This window comes from Macrotis lagotis, chromosome 1 (assembly GCF_037893015.1).
Source record: "Macrotis lagotis isolate mMagLag1 chromosome 1, bilby.v1.9.chrom.fasta, whole genome shotgun sequence".
In the NCBI taxonomy this organism is placed as follows: domain Eukaryota; kingdom Metazoa; phylum Chordata; class Mammalia; order Peramelemorphia; family Peramelidae; genus Macrotis; species Macrotis lagotis.
In genome coordinates, this window is record NC_133658.1 from 761,444,220 (window position 1) to 761,464,418 (window position 20,199).

Genomic DNA, 20,199 nt, shown 5'->3' on the forward strand with positions numbered 1-20,199 from the left:
AATGGCTCTTATACTGAGGAAAAAATGGGAATTTCTGAGCAAAAGAAGAAATTTATTGGGGAAAATAAAGGAAAAGTAGTCACAGGAAGGCATTAATGTAGCAAAAGGCAAGGGGAGATAATAGAGAAAAATATATTAAATCATTGGAGTAGACATTGGAGATTTAGATACAAAAATTGACATTAACTGAATTCTAATCCAACTCCGTCATGTTAGCATGATGAAATGTAAAGCCCTGGAGATGATCTGTCTTGCCCAATGTCATATAAACAATGAGCATCAGAGGTAGAATTTCAGAACATATTCTTTGACTCTAGAACCTGTGTTCTCAAAATAGATAGAGATGCCATAGCTCAGTCAGCAGTAAATCCTGATCCCCTCAGGTCATTCCATTAGCCTGTTGTATAAGAAAGGTCACTAGAACTATAAAATGTAAGAATTCCTTGATTTGAGTCTTTTAACTGTCCCAAATTAATTATATAAGGTTTGAAGATATCACAAATTTTCTTTTTTATTCTTATCCCTATGCACATGTATATTTTTGTCACAAAATTTCCTTCTGCCTTCCCTTCTGACCCCTCTCCCGTCAGCAGCAATCAGTTTAGCATTGCACATACATATTTTTGATAAACATATTAATAGATTATTCATTTTTGATATGAAAATTTAGGATTAAGGGAAAGAGACCCATAAGAGACAATTTTGGTTAAAGTATTCATAAGATTCTGAAGGGTTATTGTTTTGTTTTTGTTTTGTTTTGTTTTGTTTTTCTTCCTCTGGATGGGTATGGCATTGTCCATAGCCAGTCTAAAATGATTGTACTAGCTCTCTGAATTGCTGAGAGGAGCTGCCTCCATCAAGGTTGATCATCGCACAGTGCTATTAATGTACACGTTGTTCTCTTGGTTCTGCTTCCCTCATTCACCATCAGAACTTGTAATTTAATCTGTGCTTCTCTAGATTCTGACCATTTATGGTTTCTTATCTAACAATAATATTCCATAGTATGTCTAACTGTCTAAGCTGAAATTTCCTCATCTGAAAAACATGGGTAATATTCATCCTACCTACATCATAGAGGTATTTTCAGACTTAGATAAATACTAGATGTGTAAACACAATTCACAGATAAAACAGAATAAAAATAATTGAAAATTAGCTATAATTGACCTGACTCCTGAAAGAAAAGTAAGCCCACTAGAAATTCTACGGTACCACTCTCCTAAAGTTCTCATCCTAAATTCCTGTAGTTCCAAGGTTCTTTCTTTACTTTCTCCCCACAACTTAATCTGTTTTAATTTTAGAAAGCTCATTTTCTCAACCCCAATATCTGCTGCTGATTGTAGGAAAGTCTAAACAACAAAACATTTTTTAATTTGGTCATATGAGTAGTTAAGGACAAATTTCTAAATTTGCTCTTATCTATTCATATCATATCTTGAGAGCTAAAATAGATTTGCATGAATCATTTAATAAATGGTCATTGAGTGTTTTACAAAATAAAATGAGGATACTGTGAACTTGAAATTTCAAAATAATTCATTATTTATTTTCCCTTCATATTTTGACATTCATATTCATCCATAGCCTGCAATCAATGTCATTCATAGAACTATATGATAAAATGCAGGGAAACAATTGTATTTATTAACTGATCTGAAGTGCTCAGTGTACAAATTACTGAGTCCAAAAGAACTGTAGAACTTTTTAAAGATAACATAGATAGTAAGTTGTATAGTTCCTCTGATTTCAAATTGTGTGCTCTTTCCTTTGGCTTACACATCCCACCTAGACAGTCAATATCCATACTACCCTTTTAATAGAAAGGGTGCAATTTCTATCAAAAACAGAAGTGAAGGAAAAGTGATTAGTACCTTGTGATACTAGGAAAGATCTCTAAGAGCAGGTAGCATTTGAGTTTTTTGAAGGAATGCAGGAGAGAAAAGAAGGGGGTTCAGATGGGGGAGAGAGGGAGGGAGAGAGAGAGGGAGAGAGAGAGAGAGAGAGAGAGAGAGAGAGAGAGAGAGAGAGAGAGAGAGAGAATGAGAATAACAATAGTTTTCTTGCATCTGTATAGCATATTCTGAGAAATATGTGTTTTGTCTAATTTTCATTTTTAGAAGTATACATTTTAAAACTAATATATTTCAAAGTATTATTAATTCAGTTAATATAAGAGTATAATTCAATGAATGAGAAAGTCCAATAGTGACTTGTATTCTTTCAGTAAAACCAACAATTGAGTGTAAATCCGTGGCTCTTTTCTTGGATCACAATAATGACTAATACAACAATGTTCTGGGTTTCTAAACAATTTGTACCATATGGCCTAAACATGTGGATAACCCCAACATTGATAATTAATGTTCTTTAATAAAAAATTCTTATTTTCACCTATTAACATTTTCTCCCTCTCTCTTGTCCCTTCCTATGATAACAAATATATATATTATATATATTATATATATATATAATATCTATATATATTTAATCATGCAAAACATTTATATATTGGTTATATATGACAAAAAAACCCAAAATAGAGAAACTTCAATTTGCACTCAGAGTTTATCAGTTCTTACTCTGGAAATGCATAACATTTTTCATCATGAATTCTTTAGAATTTTCTTGAATCACAGTATAGATCAGAGCACCTAAACCTTCTACAGCTTATCATCATTATAATATTATTTTTACTATGTACAATGATCTCCTGGTTCAGTTCACTTTATTTCATGTTAGTTTATTTAGATCTTCCCTTATTTTTCCCCTAAAACCATTCCCCTCTTCATTTCTTACACAATAGGATTCCATCACAATTTATGCCACAACTTGTTTAGCCACTCCCTAATTAATGAGCATTCTTTCAATTTCTTTCAAATTCTTTCAATTTCATTCAATTTCTTTCAATTATTTGTCACTACAAAGAGTCTGTAAATATATATATATATATATATATAATATAAATATATATATTATATATAATCCTTCATCATTATATATATATGTATATAATATATACATATATATATAATATATACATATATATATATAATATATATACATATATATATCCTTTTCTTTTTTATTTGATCTCTTTAGGGGTATAAACCTACTAATGGTATTGTAGAATTAAAAGGTCTGCATGGTTTTATAGTTCTCTATGTATAGATTCAAATTGTTCTCTAGAACAGTTAGCACAATCCACACCTTCACCAGGACAGTTCCTTAGTATTTTCCCTTATTCATTTCACCATTTGTCATTTCTGATAAGTGTGAACAAGTCCCTCAGGATAGTTTTAATTTGAATTTCTCCAAACTATAGTAACTTAGAGCATTTTTATATGACTATATAATATAGATTGCTTTTGTCTTCTGAAAAATTGTCATACCCTTAGGATTTATTGAATCTTTTTTTTAATTTGCTTCAGATAACTATATGTTTGAGAAGAGGCTTTTATCATGTACGTGATATAAAATTTTTGATGCTATTTCTTTGTCTATTGGTACCTTTTAGCAAATATGTAGCTTCCTTGATTATCTATTTAGTTAGGTATATTTTGGCTGTTTTTCTTTGTCTGAATTCATGATTACCAACCGATGATGTGAACAGAAACAAAAGATCATTATACATAGTAACAACATACTATAATGATGATGGACTGTGAAAGATTTAGTGTCTCTGATCTGTACAATGATTCAAGAAAAATCTAAAAGTATTCATGGTGAAAAATGCTATTTACTTTAGCTGAAGAATAATCGTTACTCTGTTCCATCTCCTTATTATGTGTGTGTGTCTTTCTATTTCAAGTGTGCCCTTTGTAAACAACATATTGCTGTACTCTGGGTTCTAATTCATTTTTGTTATCCACTTTTACTTTATGGGTGAACTTGCTCCATTCTAATTCACAGTTATGATGACTATTTTTCCCCATCTTATTTTCTTTATCCTTAAGTCTTTCTTTTTATCAGATCCCCCCCCCCACAAAAAAGTCTGTGTTTCCAAGTACTATCTCTCTTAATCATCCCTGTCTTTTATTATTCTCTTCTTCAATTTCTCATTTCTAATTTCCCTTCTATCAAACTGTTGAGTAGGATAAATTCTAATGCCCCAGTTGAATGTGTGCATGTATGTATACACATATAAGTGTGTGTGCGTGTGTGTATATGTGTTTATATTTCCCTCTTTGAACCAAATCCAAAGAATGGCGATGAAGTATTATCCATCATGGCCACTGTATCTATTTAGCTCTCCATCATGAAAGTTCTTCCTTGCATTTCTATTTTACATGAAATAATTCTCAACTTGCTACTTTTTTCCTCACCCTTCTTCCAGTTCATTCTTCTTCTCTAAATTTTAAAAAAATCTTTCCAACAAAATTGACTGACACTCAAGCATTATTTCTTTGTATATTTCACAGACTTTCTAAATGTTCTAATAATAATAAAATTATTTGGAATTACATATATTATCTTCCTATATAGGAATGTAAATAGTTTAAGTTTATTGAATCCCTTATGACTTCTCTCTTATGTTTAGTATAATTTTTTAAATTTTGCATCTGAATTTCAAGTTTTCTATTCATTTTTTTTCTTTTAAGCAAAAATACTTGCTAATTCTCAATTTCATTAAATATCTATATCTTTTCTCTGTAATATTATACTCAGTTTTGCTGAATATGTTATTTTTTATTGCAACCCTAATTACTCTGCCTTCTGAAATATCAGCTCTAAGTCCTGCATGCCTTTAAAGTAAAAGTTGCTAAATCTTCTGTGATCCTGAATATGATACTATGATATTTATTTGTTTTCTTTCTGGATGCTTGCAATTGTTTCTTTTTAACCTGGAAGCTTTGGAAATTTGACTATAATATTCCTAGGAGTTTTCTTTATGGAATCACTTTCACAAGTGATCAGTAGATAATTTCAATTTCTGTTTTCCCATCTAGTTCAAAGATAGGGCAACAATATTTCAAAAATTATTTTTGAAATATGGTATTTAAGAACTTTTATTTAATCATGGATTCCATAAAATCTAATAATTCTTAAAACATCTGCTCTCTGGGGTGGCTAGGTGGTGCAGTGGATAGAGCACCAGCCCTGGAGTCAGGAGTACCTGAGTTCAAATCAGGCCTCACACACTTGATTACCTAGCTATGTGGCCTTGGGCAAGCCACTGAACCCCATTTGCCTTGCAAAAAAACTAAAAAAACTTCCCTCAATTTATTTTTCGAGTCAGTTGTTTTTCAATGAGGTATTCTACATTTTTCTTCTTGTTTTGATTTTGTTTCATTTTTTTGATATCTAATGCAGTCATTAGTTTCCAGTTGTTCAATTCTAATTTTTAAGGAATTATTTTCTTTAGTAAGCTCTTTGTAAAATTTTTCTGATCTGATCAATTCTGCTTTTTAAGGAGGTCTTTTCTATAGGAAATTTTCGTACCACCTTTTCCATTTGGTTTATTCTACTTTTGCAAAAGTTCTCCAATTAATTTCTGTGCTTCTTTTACCATTGGGTTAGTTTTTTTAAGGTTTTATTTTCTAAAGTAATAGTTGTGCCCCCTTTTACCAACCTATTAATTCTTCTCATTATTTTCTTGTATCTTCCCTGTTCTTCCAATTTGGTTTTTAACACACTTATCCCTTTCTTTAACTCTTCCAGAAATTTTGCTGGGTTTTTGCCCAATTTAGCACTTTCCTTTGAGATAGTGGTTGGAATTGGTTTTACATTGTTGTCTTCTGAAGTTTGTCTTGGTCTTCTCTGCCACTATTGGTGCTGCTATTTGCTCATTTTATGGTACAATTTTCTTACTTTAATTTTATGTTAAAATTTAATTAAACTAAAAACTCACCTGGGAGTGAGAAGGCAGAGTCCCACGCTTCAGGTATTTTCATGCTTCTATTTTCTTTTTTTATTTGTTTGATCTTTTTTGGGGGGGGGGGTTGAAAGGCAATGGGGTTAAGTGACTTGTCCAAGTTCACACAGCTAGGCAATTATTAAGTGTCTGCACTCATATTTGAACTCAGGTCCTTCTGACTCCAAGGCCATTGCTCCATCTACTATGCCACCTAGCTGCTTCCTTTGCTTCTATTTTTCAGAGCTAGTCCTAGGACTCTACCAATTTTCTGTGTTTCTAAGGTGATGAGATACAGGGAAATGAGTGACAACTGCTCTCCTGGTCTCTGCTCTAGTCTTCACCCAAGAAAGAACCTTGTTCTTCTGCTGTTGAGACTGGTAATGGTCTTCTTACCCATGGGATGCTGAGCAGGTCTCCTGCTACCCTATAGCCACAAGCAGTACTGCTCCTCTACAACTTGCACCTGTGATCAGGTCTCCAGCCCCTTTGTGATAGGACACAAGTGCTCCTTTTCATCCTGGAACTGTGACCCAGAAGGATGAATGGGCAATGGAGTAGCCCAATCAGTTTTTGCTGCCCCAATTGTCAAGAATGAATTTATTGCAATTTCTTTCTAAAAATTTATCTGACCCTGTTAGCATTTTCTTTTCAAAAAATGTATTTCCAATGACATTCAAAGAGTGTTCAACAATAATTTTTGTAAGTTTTTCAATTTCACATTTTTCTCCCTCCCTCTTTTTCTTCCTTCCCCAATTGAGAGATAACTAGTATAGGTTATACATATATAACTGTGTTAAACATAGTTTTCATATTAATCATGTTGTGAAAAAAGAATAAGAACAATAAGGAAAAAATAAGAGGGAGGAAAAAGACACAAAACATATTTTTCCAGTTGAAAATAATAAGCTTAAGTCTACATTCAGATTCCAATTTTTTTTTCTGAATGTGGAAAGCGTTTTCTTTTGTATATCTTTTAGAATTGTCTGATTATTATACTGCTGAGCTGAGTAAGTCCATCATTGTTGATCATAACACAATGTTGCTGTTAATATGTACAATGTCCCTCAAGTTCTCTTCACCTTACCTAGCATAAGTTTATATAGGTCTTTGCAGGCTTCTCTGAAGTCTGAGTGCTCATGATTTCCTTAAGTCTCAGTATGCTTCCTCAGTTACAATACTCACATTACAAGTATTGTCCTCACAAATAGAGATATAGTTTAATCTTATTAATAATAGCCTTTTTTCTATCCCCCTGATTATCTTTTTATATTTCTCTTGAATTTCCTGTTTGAAGATCAAATTTTCTGTTCAGTTCGGTATTTTAAAATCAACTATTTTGTTAAAAATCCATCTTTTCCCCTGAAAGGGTTTGCTCAATGTTCCCTGGGTATTTAATTCTTGATTGTAATCCAAGCTCCTTTGTTCTCCAGAGTATCATTTTCCAGGCCCTTTCACCCTTTAAAGTTTTGCTGTCAAGTGCTATATAATCCTCACTGTGATTCCTTTAGTATCTTAATTGTTTCTTTCTGATGGTCTATAGGATTTTCTGCTAGATCTGACCACTCTGCAATTTAGCAATAATATTCCTGGGTGTTTTGATTTGGGGATCTCATTCAGAAAGTGATTACTGAATTACTTCATTGACTATTCTATCCTCTGGCCCTAGGATTTCAGGACAGTTTTTCTTGATAATTTGTTGAAAGATGTGGCCAAGTTCATGTTTTTGTTTTTGTCTTTGTTTTTGTTTTTGTTTTTTTATGATCATGGCTTTCAAGGCAGTCCACTAATTCTTTGTTTTTGTTTTTTCATTGATGTTTTATTTTTGTTCACATATGTGCAATGAAAGCTTTTCCTCTCATCCATATACCTATGTATTTTTTAAGTTCCAAATTTCCATCCATGCCCCCCCACCCTCAGTGGTGAACAGTGAAGCTAATATTTTAAATATGCATTTGTATTAAGCATATTTACAGATTAGTCATTTTTGGAATAAGAAATTAGGATTAAGGTAAAGAAATGTATGAGTCTTTTGTTAATGGTTTAATGCAGTGTTCATCAGATTCTGAAGAATTTTTTGTTTTGTTCTGTTACATTTTGGTTTGTTTTTTTTTCCTCTGGGTGGGGATAGCATTGTCCATAGATGGTCTAATAGGGTTATCCTAGCTCTCTGAAATACTGAGAGCAGCTGCATCCATGTGAGTTGATCATCTCACAATGTTATGTTAATGTGAACATTATTCTCTTGACTCTGGTTCCCTTCACTCAGTATCAGTTCATCCATACTTCTCTAGAGTCCAATCATTTATGGTTTCTTTTAGAAAATCCCATGGTCATGTACCCTAACTTGTATAACCATTCACCAAATGATGGGCATCGCCTCAATTTCCAATTCTTTGCCACTACAAAATGAGTTGCAATAAATATTTTAGAACATGTGGGACTTTTCCCATTGTTTATGATTTCTTCTGAATATAGGCCTAGAATTGGAATTGCTAGGTAAAAGGGTATGAACAGTTTTGTTTCTCTTTGGCCAGAGTTCCATATTGTTCTCCAGAAAGGCTGGATCCATTCACAACTCCAGCAGCAATATATCAATGCCCCAATCCTTCCACAACCTCTCCAACATTGATCTTTTCCCCTTTTTCTCATCTTAGCCAATCTGAGAGGTGTGTGCTGTTTTTAATTGCATTTCTCTAATCAATAATTATTTGGAGCATTTTTTCCATATGATTATATATAGATTTAATTTCTTCATTTGAAAAGTGTCATATCCTTTGACCATTTATCAATTGGGAGATGACTTGTAAAGTTCTAATTTTGATGCAGTTCTCTAAATGTTTTAGAAATAAGAACTTTCTCAGAAGTCCTGTTTGTGAAGATTGATTCTCATCTTTCTGCATTCCTTCTAATGTTGGCAGCATTGATTTTGTTGGTGCAAAATCTTTCTAATTTAATATAGTCAAAATCTTTCATTTTGCAGTTTATAATGTGCTCTATTTCTTATTTGATCATAAATCTGTCCCCTTTGCATAGATCAGGTAGTTAGAGGAGTTCTTAGTATACAAATTTATCTATGGTGTTGCTCTGAATGTCTAAGTCCCATATCCATTTTGACTTTATTTCAATATAGTTTGTGGAATATAGGTCTATGCCTAGTTTTTGCCATGCTATTTTCCAGTTTTCCCAATAATTTTTGTCAAATACTAAATTCTTATCCCAGAAGCTAAGTCTTTGTCAAACAGATTACTATAGTCATTTACTACTGTTTCTTTTGAAATTATCCGAATCCACTGATCTATTACTCTTTTTCCCAACCAGTTCCAGTCAGTTTTGATGACTACTGCTTAAGTATAGTTTTAGATCTAGTAGACCTAGACCACCTTCCTTTACACTTTTTTTCATCAGTTCCCTTGTTATTCTTGACATTTTGTTGCTCCAAATGAACTTAGTTACTATTTTTTTCTAGCTTGGTAAAACAATGACTTGGTGGTTTGATTTGCATAATAGTATATAAGTAATTTAATTTGGGTACAATTGTCATTTTTATTATATTGCCTTGACCTAACCATGAACAAATGACATTTTTCCAGTTGTTTAGATCTACTTTATTTGCATGAGAAGTGTTTTGTAATTGTGTTCATACAGTTTCTGGGTTTGCGTTGGGAGGTAGATTCCCAAATAGTTAATGTTGTCTCAGTTACTTTAAGTGGAATTTCTCTTTCTATATCTTGCTCTTGGGTTTTATTGTTTATATATAGAAATGCTGATGATTTATTTGTGTTTATTTTTATGTTCGGCTCCTTGATGAATTTGTTAATTGTTTCAGATTTTTTTAATGAATTTCTCAGATTCTCTAAGTATACCATCATATCATCTGCAAAGAGTGAAGGCTTTGCTTCCTCATTGACAATTCTGATTCCTTCAATTGTTTTTTCTTCTTTTATTGTTAGACCTAACATTTCTAAAACTATATTGAATGGTTATGGTGATAATGGGCATCCTTGTTTCACTCCTGATCTTATTGGAAATGTTCTGAGTTTATACCCATTCCATATAATATTTGTTGATGGGTTTCAGATTGATATTATTTATTATTTTAAGGAAAATTCCATTTATTCCTAAACTTTCTAGTGTTTTTAATAGGAATGATGCTGTATTTAATCAAAGGTTTTTCAGCATCTATTGAGATAATAATTTGATTTCTCTTGGTTTTGCCACTGATTTGTTGAATTATATTAATTATTTTCCTAATAATGAACCATCCCTGCTTACTACAACAATAATTCTTAAATTATCTCTTCTGTATCTATTTTCCAGATCAGATTTTTTCCCTAATGAGACATTACATTTTCTTCTATTTTCTCCTCTTTTTTTGGTTTTGTTAGCCTCCATGTACCCCAAACTAATTTTCAAGAAATTATTATTCAGTTAGCTTTGCATCTTTCTCCTTTTTCCATTTGGTCAATTCTATTTTTAAAGGAACTGTTATATTTGTCCTTGTGTTTTTGCATTTGCTAACTGTCACTTTAAAGGATTTGTTTTCTTCACTCAATTTTTGTGCTTTCTTTTATAAGATTTTGTATTTCTATTGAATTTCTTTCCCCATTTTTCTGACTGATTTTTACAAATCTTTTTGAACTTTTCCAAGAACTATTTAGATATTAATTAATGTTCTACTCTGAAGCTTCATATGTAATCCTTTCACTGACATCCTCTTCTGGGATGATCTTTTGTCATTTCCTATATCCAAAGTAGCTTTCCATAATTCCATTTTTTCTTTGATTTTTTTCACTCATTCTGAGTAAACTGAGTATCAATCTTCTTGTGTTAGAGGAGGGCCTGACTCAAAGACTTTTGAAGCTAAGAATGAAGGCAGCTATTCATTGGACTGAGGCCATCTGGTTTGTGAATACTAATGGCTTGCTGTCTGAATTTGGACATCCAACCCAGTCCCATTATCTGAAAAATAAAAAAGGTTTGGGGATGTATATTGGCACCTTCCTAGCATTCCTGTTGTGTCATTGGCTCCTTAAAAATGAAATTTATCAAATTGATTAATATTGTTTCTGAAGAAAATGTGGGATAGTTTGCTGAAATTCCTGGCTTCTCTCTATTGGCTCCTCTTCCCTCCCCACTCCCATCATCCTTGGGTGGACAAGCACTGTCAGTCAGTTTCTAGCCTGATATCATAGACTTCTTTAACTGATTTCCTTGTCTTGGGCAAGAAAGGTATTAATCTGATGGGGTTTTTTTGATTCTGCTACTCTATAATATTTTTAAGTCCATATTTTAAAAGATTTTAGAGGAGAATGTTGGGAGAGTTTCTCTGGGTTGCTGCTTCTAATTTTGCATCTGTCTTAACATTCTTTCTGACTGAAATTGTCACAGGGCAAATGCCTTGACACTGGCTATCACCTTAATTGATCACATTTTGCCTCCTCTTTCAGTATATACTAAACTGGATGAAATTTATTAGCTTTTTAGTCACATCATAATTCTTGCCACATAAGCTTTAGTAGCCTAAAGCCACACTAAGACTTTTAGGGCAAGTTACATATTTGAAGCATACATTGCGCAAGAAAAAATATTATATTCTTTTCTATTAAATCACATCTTGGCAAAATTAACAAATACAAAGTATATGATCTTATATTCTCTGCGTTTTACAATCAGTTGTGTGACAGTGAAGACACTGTGCTATAGAAAAATGTATGCAAAAGTTCACCTCTTCCCTATTCTAGTTTTGATCTTTGATAATTTGCATGAATGTGTAGATAATTCCACATAAAAATTTTTATGGAAATGAAATGGAATTCTTCACATAGCTATAAAAATAAAATTCTCAAAGTTCAGGTCTGGCTTTGTCATTTTCCTGCTCAAAAAATTTTAGTGATTCTCAATTGCATATTGATCAAATATAAATTAATTTGTTTGGAATTTAATACACTTCAAAAGAATTAAATGACCAGATTAAAACAAGAAAGCAAAAAAGGAAATAATAATCAAAATTCCAAAGAGAAAGTGATAACAAATGGAAGGGGATTTACAGATGAGGGAGAGTCAATAGCAAAAGATTTACTTTAAAACATTAAAGTAACTAAAGAGATATACTACTTTATTTGTAGCAGAACATGGGGAAGATCTCAACTTGGAATCAGATATTCTTTAATAATGCAGAGTGAAATAACAGAACAAAAAGAACAATTTATACAATAACAACAAAATTGCAGAAAAAATTATTTTGAAAGACTTTAGAACTCTGATAATGAAAAAGTATGAGTCCAATGAACTGAAAATGAAGCATGACACCCACCTCCTGCCAAAGAAAAAGTTCTACAATTTTTGGATAGAGTCAACGTGGGAATTGCTCTGCTGGACAATGTATATATTTTTTAAAAGATAAATAACCTTTACAACATGGTTCCAATCAATATTTCCAAACAAAACTCCACAATTGCCTTCTTCTTTTTTCCTCACATATGATATTCTGAATCTTAACTCCAGTTCTTTGTAGGGACAAACTCCCTTGATTGAAATGCACTCCCTCTCAACTCCCACCAAAAATTTAATTAAAATAGTATTTCCTTCCATGTAGGGTTATTCTTCATCATCTTCCCATCTCTCACCATGACTACAAATGCCTTTTTCAACCAATTATTTTCTACTCATTCTTTTAATCTCATATATGTGTGCATGGAAAAACTAGGTGGCACAGTAGAAAGACTACTAGGTTAAGATTCACAAAAACTCATTTTTCTGAATTCAAATCTGATCTCAGACAATTACCTTGAGCAAGTCACTTAACCTTTGTTTCCTCAGTTTCTGTATCTATAAACTGAGCTAGAGCAAGAATGGTATCCCACTCTAGCCTCTCTGCCAAGAAATCCCAAATAGAGTTTCAAAGAGATAGACATGACTGAAACAAATGAACAAAATATGTGTGCATGCTGCTATCCTTATCATTTTATAAATTTGTTGAAGGCAGAGAATATTTCCATTTTTGTCTTTGAATATCCAATACCTAGACCAGTGCTTGAAAAATATTAATAGGCACTAATTGAATGCTTTCTTATTGATTGATCTTTTAATTGCAATAGTCCTAAAGGTCAAGATTTTAAAAGTAAGATCTAGCTTTTGTCTCTGAAATTTTTATTAACCAAATCACTGATTGCTTTTAAGATAATGTCTTTGTGTTGTTAAAGAAGGAACAGGATCTATCATTCAAAGATAAATGGAAGTAGATTGTGGAATATCAAAGTAATAGAATACTATGGTAATGTAAGAAATGATTGAACAGATAATTGTAGTGAAATCTGAGAAGGCCCAGATGAATAGATGAAGAATGAAATAAGAGCAATCAGTAAAATAATTTATACTACAACCATAGTACAAAAAGAAGAACATTTAAACATGTTTGTCTTTCTTTTCATATACTCAGTATATGATGTCTGGCACATATTAACAAATATTTGTTAACGTTTTTAACAGATACTTACTGATTTCACTTGATTGAGAACACTGATTTTTGAAGTGATGAACTATTATTCCGATGGAATGATTATGAAAAATATGATCCACTTCTTGACAGAGAGGTCGTGGACTACACATGCAAAATAAAACACATGTTTTTGGAGATAGTCAAGATTATACTTTTCTTTTTTTTTTTCTACTTTCTTTATTTCTCCATTGTGTTTCTTTTTTCTTCCTTGATTTCTTTTTTTCTTTTGCTTCACAATGCATTTTTGTGAGAAGGATTTTGGCTTTCTTTTTGATTGGGGTGGGAAAGGAAAGTGTAAGACAGAAAAAATGCTTGTCAATTGAAAAGAATAAAATTTAAATAGTATCACTTCTAAAAATTGTTTTAAAACTTAATTAATTTACTTATTTTCTTATTACAATTGTCTTGTAAAAATAAACATAATTCTCCCCCACACACGTACACACAAAGATAGAAAAATTAAGTTGGGGGGGTGGAGTATACTTTAGTCTGCATTTGGTTACTATCAGTTCCGTCTCTGGGATGCATCATATTCTTTATCATAAGTCCATCAGAGAAGTTGTTTCAATATTTATTCCCACAGTTGTATTTCGCTCCATCCTATTCCTCCCCATTCCCATTTATTCCATTTTTTCTCTCTCCCTTCACCCTGCCCCTCCTCAAAAGTATGTTGTATCTGACTACCTTCTCCCATGATCTTCCCTCTCATTAATCCCCTACACCCCTCTCCCCCTGTTCCCCTTCTCCCATCCCTTTACTCTCTTTTCCTCCAGGGTAAGATAGATTTCTATACCCTAATGAGTGCTGTTATTTCCTCCTCCCCCTTCTATTTCATTGCAAAAGATATATCTTGCCTCTTTAAAATGAAAAATCTTGGCTCTATCTACATCTCCTTTCCTTTTCATCCAGTACATTCCTTTCTTGTTCATTGACTCTATCTTTAAAATATAATATAACTTCATATTCAGCTCCATCCTGTGACTTGGCTTTATGTGCCCCTTTGAATGGCTCCAGTAAATAAATGTGAAGGTTTATAACAGTTATCAGTATCATCTTTCCATGTAGGAATACAACATCATTAAAATTCAACATCATTAAATCCCTCATAATATGCCCTTCTTGCTTCACCTGAATTGTGTATTTGAAGATCAAACTTTCTTTTCTGCTCTGGTCATTTTAAAAGGAAAATTTGAAAGTTCTCCATTTCATTGAATTTCCAACCTTTCCCATCAAAGAGGATGTTCAGTTTTGCTTTGTAGTTGCTTCTCTGTCATAATCCAAGCTCTTTGTCTTTTGTAAATAACATATTCCAAGTCCACCAAGCCTTTAATATAGATACTACTAAATTCTGTGTAATCCTGACTTTAGTTCTATGATATCTGAATTATTTCTTTCTGGCTGCTTGCAATATTTTTCTCTATGATTTTAAAGATCTGGAATTTGGCTATAATGTTAATGAGAAATTTTATTTTGAGATCTCTTTCAGAAAATGATCAGTGGCTTCTCTCAGCCCTCTGTTTCTAGTATATCAGGGCAATTTTACCAGAGAATTTATTGAAAAATGAAGTCTAGGCTCTTTACCTGGTCATGACTTTCACTTATCCCAAAAATTTCAAAATTATCTCTCCTGGATCTATTTTCCAGGTCAGCTGTTTTTCCAATTATATATTTCACATTTTCCTCTAGTTTTTCATTCTTTTGATTATATTTTGTTGTTTCTTGATTTTTCAAAAAGTCATCAGCTTCCCTTATCTCCATTGTCCATTTGAAGGAGCTATTTTGTTCATAGAGCTTTTCTATCTTTTTCCATCTGGCAAATTCTGCTTTCTAAGTTTTTCTTCTCCTCGTTGATGTTGTGGACTGCTTTTTCCATTTGAACTAAGCTGTTTTTTTTTTAGGTGTGTTTTTTTGGCAAGGCAATGGGGTTAAGTGGCTTGCCCAAGGCCACACAGCTAGGTAATTATTAAGTGTCTGAGACCGGATTTGAACCTAGGTACTCCTGACTCCAAGGACGGTGCTTTATCCACTACGCTACCTAGCTGCCCCTGTAAACTGGTTTTTAAGATGATATTTTCTTCAGTATTTTTGTATCTCTTTCATCAAGCTGCTGGCTTGGTTTTCATGATTTTCTTGTGTTGCTCTCAATTTTCCTCCTAATTTTTCCTCTACTTCCCTAATTTGATGTTGAAAATCTTATTTGAGCTCTTCCATAGTCTGAGGAAAATTCCTATTTTCTTGGAGATTTTGGAAACAGAAATTTCACTTTGTCACCTTCTGAGTGTATATTTTGATCCTCCATAGGACCAGAGAAATTGTCTATGGTCAGATTCTTTCTTTTCTGCTGTTTGCTTATTTCTCCAGTCTATGAACAGATTTTAAAACATTTCCCAAGCTTTTGAGGGGTTTTTGCAGCACAAACCCCCAGGGACATCAATTCCTTCAAGGCTGTGACTGCTCTAGTCTATGGAGGATGACAAGGATTTCCCTTTGACCTGAAGCTGTTAGGAGAGTTCCTGTTCCCCTATAGAAATATAGGTCACCAGACTTCAACCTGGATCTGCAAAAGAGGAAAACTAACAGAGTCCCGTCTGAGTGATAATAGTAAGACATCTGAAGTCCCTCCCAACTGCTGTACCATCTATGGGATGAGCATTCTGGAGGCAGCTGCTGGGTGGCTCTGCAGGCCTATTTCTGGGTCCTAGGCCAGGGCTGCACTAAGACCTATACTGACCAGGGTTCAGTGTTCACTCTGGTAGGGCAGAGGTTTCCCATAGAACTTCCAAATTGCCTTGGCAATCCCTAGGCAGAGAAGTCTAGAAACTTGTTCAGGGTCACTGACCCAAGAACCCCCAGGGATCCAGGTGACCTGCTGACTGTTCATGGGAACCTGGAGCTGGTTCACTACCCATGGTGCAGCCCAAGCTTCATTGCAGGCCTTTGCAACCCTGTTGGAACAGACTCTTCTAGCCCATCTTGCATGTTGCCTTGATATAGGAACTTCTTTCACTCAATCTTTCTATGGGTTCTACCAATCTATAATTTGTTTAGGGTCCTAATTTTAAGCCATTTGGAGTAGTCTGGGGAAGAACTTCTGGGAATGACTCTCTCCACTCACACATTACTTTCCACCACCCAATATTTCTTAAGTAAGTATTTAGTTCATTTTAAATACAATGAAATTTACTGAAGTACATTAAGGATCTATGAAAAATCACATTTTATCTCTTCTTCCTCTATTCAACATTTGTTCAGTTATTGTTCCATTATTGATGAACAAGTTCAATACTTAGCATATACTATTTAATAAGGATTTTGTTTCTACCTTAAAATTTTTTATACCTCTTTTTCCAGTGGCTTAAACTTTTTTTTTAACAATTTTCTTGATTTTTTAAATTTTATTTTATAATTTATTCTCTTATAAATTTATTTGATTTTTAAATTCTTTTTAAAAACATATTCAAGCTTTCTTTTTGGACTTGACTATTTGATATTAATATTTATAGTAGGAGTGATATTTTTAGACTCATTATTTTCGTCTGAATATGAACCAGATCATTTTATAGAGCAAAGTTGGGTTTACATTAATAGTTGGGTTCTTTGTCTTTTGCTCACTCATTTTTGTTTTGGATTTATCTCATTTTTTCCTTTTTTTGAAATATTTTATTTATTTTGAGTTTTACAATTTTTCTGCTAATCTTACTTCTCTACCCCCAACCCTCACAGAAAGCAGTCTGTTTAGTTTTTATATTGTTTCCATGATATAAATTGATCTACATTGAATGTGATGAGACAAATATCATATCCTTAAGGAAGAAAAAAGTATAAGAGATAGTAAAATTTCATAATAAGATAATCATTTTTTAATTAAAGATAATACTCATTGGTCTTTGTTCAAACTCCTCTATAATCTTTCTCTGGATACAGATGGAATTCTCCAATGCAATTAGGCTAAAATTGTCCCTGATTGTTGCACTGATGGAATGAGCAAGTCCAATAAGGTTAATCATCACCCCCATGTTGTTTTTAGGGTGTACAATGTTTTTCTGGTTCTCACTCAGAATCAGTTCATGCAAATCCTTCCAAGATTCCCTTAATTACTAGCCTCTTGGTTTCTAACAGAACAATAGTGTTCCATGACATACATATACCACAGTTTGTTAAGCCATTCCCCAACTGAATGCCATTCAATTAATTTCCAATTCTTTGCTACTACAAACAGGGCTACTATGAATATTGTTATGCAAGTGATGTATTTACCTTTTTTTCATAATCTCTTCAGGGTAATCCAAATTGCTTTGCAGAAAGGTTGGATGAGTTCATAGCACCAATAACAATGTATCAGTGTCCCAGATTTCCCACATCCCTTCCAACAATGATCATTTTCCTTTCTTGTCATAATGGCCAGTCTCAGAGGTATGAAGTGGTTCCTCAGAGATACTTTAATTTTCATTTCTCTAATAAGTAATAATTTAGAGCAACTTTTCATATCACTATGGATAGCTTTGTTTTCCTCATCTGTAAATTGCCTTTGCATATCTTTTGTCAATTGGGGAATGGCATGTTCTTTTGAAATTTTGACTCAGTGCTCTGTATATTTTAGAAATGAGTCATTCGACGGAAATGCTGTGATCTTGGTTACGGTGGTTTTATCTGTGCAAAAGGTTTAATTTAATTAAATCAAAATTATCTCATTTGTTTTTAATACTATTCTCCAGTTCTTCCTTGATCATAAACTGCTTCCCTTTCCATAAATCTGAGAGGTGTACTTCTCCTTGATCTTCTGGTTGGCTTATAATATTGCTTTTAATGTCTAAATCCTGTATCCATTTTAATCTTATTTTGGTATAGGATGAGAGGTATTGGTCTAATCTAAGTTTCTGCCATACTAACTTCCATAGTTCCAAACAGTTTTTATCTAAGAGAGAGTTTTTATCCCAATAGCTGGACTCTTTGGGTTTATCAAACAGAAAATTACTATAATCATTTCTTGCTCTTACATCTAGTCTATTCCATTGATCCACCACTCTATTTTTTTAGTCAATATCAGAAAGTTTTGATTGTTGATTATTTACAATACAATTTTGGATCTGGTAAGACTAAATAACCTTCTTTGCACTTTTTTATAGAATCCCTGGAAATTCCTGATGATTTATTTCTCCATACAAATTTACTTTCAATTTTTAATTAATTAATTAATTAGATTTTTAATGACATTAAAAACTTTTGCACAGATAAAACCACTGTAACCAAGATCAAAGTATTTCCGTCAAATGACTCATTTCTAAAAATATACAGAGCACTGAGTCAAAATTTCAAAAGAACATGCCATCCCCCAATTGACAAATCTTCAAAAGATTTTTTTTCCCTCTTTTAAAGTAATTTTTTTGGAATTTTGATTGTTAGGGCACTAAACAAGATTTTTAATTTTGGTAGAATTGTCATATTTATTATATTAACTCTGTGTATCCATGAGCAGTTGATGTTTTCCCAGTAATGTAAATCTGATGTATTTCTGTGTGAAGTATTTTGAAATTGTTTTCAAAAAGTTTTTGAGTCTGCCTTGGCAGGTAGGCACCAAGGTATGTTATTTTTGTGTGAGGTTACTTTGAATTGGATTTCTCTTTCCAGATCTTTCTGCTGCATCTTGCTAGGCATATATATGAATGTTGAGGATTTATGAGGGTTATTTTATAGCCTTCTACTTTGCTAAAGTTGCTAATTATTTCTAGTTGTTTTTAGATGACTTTTTGGGATTCTCTAGGTATGCCATCATGTCATCAGCAAAGAGTGAGAGTTTTGTCTCTTCCTTCCCAATTCTAATTCCTTCAAGTACATTTTCTTCTCTTATTGCAGAGGTTAAAATTTCTAAAATTATATTGAATAGCAGTGGTGATAATGGGAATCCTTGTTTCACCCCTGATCTTACTGCAAATCCCTTAAGCTATCCCCATTGCATATAATGCTTGTTGATGGTTTCAGATAGATACTGCACTTTAGTCTAAGGAAAAATCCATTCATCCCTTCACTCTCTAGTGGTTCTAATAGGAATAGGTGTAGTATTTTGTCAAAATCTTTTTCAGCATCTATTCATATAATCAAATAATTTCTGATAGGTATGTTAATGATAAAATCAATTATACTAATAGTTTTCCTAATATTGAACCAACCCTTCATTCCTGGGATAAATGTTACTTGGTCATAATGTATTATCCTAGGGATAACTTGTTGTTTGTTGCAATTATTTTGCTAAGATTTAATTTAAGTTTTTTCATCTGTATTCATCAGGGAGATATGTCCATAATTTTCTTTCTCTGCTTTTAATCTTACTGGTTTAGACATCAGCACCATATTGGTTTCATAGAAAGAGTTAGGCAGAGTTATGTCTTCACCTATTTTTCCAGAGTTTATATGGAATTGGAAACAATTGTTCCTTAAATGTGTGATAGAAGTCAATTGTGAATCCATCTGGCCCTGGAGGTTTTTAATTAAGGAGTTCAATAATGGTTTGTTGATTTTATTTTTTTCTGAGATAGGTTTATTTAGATAATTTATTATATAATTAATTTCCTATTTATTTAAACTCAGCAAGTTATATTTTTGTAAACATAAATCCATTTCACTTAAAATATCAAGTTTATTAGCATAGAGTTGTGCAAAATAATTCTGAAATATTACTTTAATTTGCTCCTCATTGGTGGGGAGTTCACCATTTTGGTTTATGATACTCACAATTTGGTTTTCTTCTTTCTTCTTTTAAATCAAATTTGCCAGAGGTTTATCAATTTTATTGGATTTTTCATAAAACCAGTTCTTTGTTTTATTTATAAGTTCAGTAGCTTTCTTT